Genomic DNA, 2,378 nt, shown 5'->3' on the forward strand with positions numbered 1-2,378 from the left:
AATACACAGTTTAACGATTTAGTAACCTGTCGTATTTTTTGTTATAACAATACACAGTTTAACGATTTAGTAACCAGACGTATTTTTTGTTACAACAATACACAGTTTAACGATTTAGTAACCAGTCGTATTATTTGTTATAACAATACACAGTTTAACGATTTAGTAACCTGTCGTATTTTTTGTTATAACAATACACAGTTTAACGATTTAGTAACCTGTCGTATTATTTGTTATAACAATTCACAGTTTAACGATTTAGTAACCTGTCGTATTATTTGTTATAACAATACACAGTTTAACGATTTAGTAACTAAACGTATTATTTGTTATAACAATACACAGTTTAATGATTTAGTAACTAAACGTATTATTTGTTATAACAATACACAGTTTAACGATTTAGTAACCTGTCGTATTTTTTGTTATAACAATACACAGTTTAATGACTTAGTAGCTAGACGTATTATTCTTTTTTTTAAACTTCTGTAGGTGAATTAAATTCAACTACTCTATGGGGATTACAAATAGTGTTGGGTTTTATCTTTTTACATGACCCCTAATATATAAATATATATTTTAAACAAATAGACAAAATACGCTTCTTATAAGGACATTCATTTTATTGTTTTATTAACAATACATTGTCCTCCCTCGATAGAAGAAAACAAAGCACGTTAAGTTTGCTGTGAATATTCCCGCGAAATAGTCATGTTTTTAAAATTAAAACACAACATATTAACTGGCCTACTCCGAGGGTGGGGTAACATTGAAACTTAATATTGGTTTCTATAACTGAACTCGTTATCTTAAGTCTAACATTACGTCACTGTGCTGCTTTAATTTTCTGTAAACCTAAGAATGAAATCTGTTATTGTAAACAAAAAGTAATGTAACAGTTTTGGTTTTTCAACGACACATAAACAACGAATTATCAATATTAAAACTTGACTCATTTAGGGAGTCTTATCGTCTGTTTTGTGTGTGTGTATTAGTAGTAATTTAAATACACCTTCACAAAAATGCTTCTCTATACAAAATGGTGGTAAACAAAGAGAAAGCTAACACTAACATGTGACGTAAGTCAGTGATATAACATGACTAGATATGTGCTTACAAAAACACCCTAATCCTATAACCTAAACAGACGAACAATGAAAAAAACGTTCCGTTCGCGTAGATTCCCTTCTAATGGTTAGTTAATACACTACGATTACAACACCCCCTACAATAGAACTCCATTCATTAAACGAAAAGTATTAAAAACATTTACACAATTGTTTATAGCTTAATATTTTCCTGAAAACGTACAAGCTTTATTTTTTGTAGTTATACAAATCATTATGTTTTGTGTTATCATAAGACAGGAAGAAACATTTAAGTTATGTTATCTTATTTTGTTTTCTCCTTAATTACAAGCATATATATATTACGACAGCTATCATTATTTCTTAAAGTCGAAAATGATATTAAACAGAATCTGTACTAAAGTTAATAATAGTAAAAGGTGTTGTAAATAAAATTATTACACCAAATTACTTCACTCTCTCTATATATATATATATAAATTTAAAAAGAATATTTTGATAATCCTTACGAGGACTTTGAGCTTTATACGAGCAGCAACAAACATTATGTATTCATATCGCTGGTTTTATAATGGAACTTGAGATGTTTTAGACTCCGGTTAACTGTAGTAGATAACAACAATATAATGTGACGTATGTATATCATATATAGAATTATTTTTTTTTACTTTCAATACATTGTTGATCCATTGATCTCCCAGAACTAAACTTTAACACAGGAGATAATGAAGATAATATAATATAGCGTCTGACTAGGAGTACATGTCATAAAACTAAACCTTCGAATAATTAGAATGTTCTATAAATTAGGGTTAATCAAATTTTGACGCAATACTGATTAGTTTGTTAACTGTAAATACTTTGTAGTTGCAGGAAACGTCAAATTGAAAGAGTTTTGGAAAATTTAATCCTCTATTCTTCATTAATTAAACCGCACAACTAAAATATTTATACTCTGGCATGAATAATGTTTCACTTTCACCTTTTTATTGAAAACTATCGACGAGATCAAAACATTTTAGATTTATTTCTGGTTTGTAAAGAATTATATCTTGATGAATCAAAACACTACTGGTTCATGAGTTAGTACTGATGAACCTAACACACTGCTGCTTCATGAGTCAGCTCTGATAAATATAACACATAACTGGTTCATGAGTCAGTACTGATGAACCTAACACACTACTGGTTCATGAGTCAGTACTGATGAACCTAACACACTGCTGGTTCATGAGTCAGCTCTGATAAATATAACACACTGCTGGTTCATGAGTCAGCTCTGATAAATAT

The 2,378-nt window shown here is 29.3% G+C and overlaps 1 long non-coding RNA gene across 1 annotated transcript in view; it reads right to left on the bottom strand.

Moving 5' to 3' along the window:
• Positions 1-1,483: 1,483 nt before the first annotated feature.
• The window catches only part of LOC106476568, a 5,977-nt gene continuing 5,082 nt past the window's right edge, over positions 1,484-2,378 (bottom strand). Inside the window, exon 3 of the long non-coding RNA XR_002609210.1 lies at positions 1,484-2,346. This is a non-coding gene — a long non-coding RNA (uncharacterized LOC106476568). The remainder of the gene's footprint in view (positions 2,347-2,378) is intronic.

The sequence above is a fragment of the Limulus polyphemus genome, unplaced genomic scaffold (assembly GCF_000517525.1).
Source record: "Limulus polyphemus unplaced genomic scaffold, Limulus_polyphemus-2.1.2 Scaffold10908, whole genome shotgun sequence".
Lineage (NCBI taxonomy): Eukaryota > Metazoa > Arthropoda > Merostomata > Xiphosura > Limulidae > Limulus > Limulus polyphemus.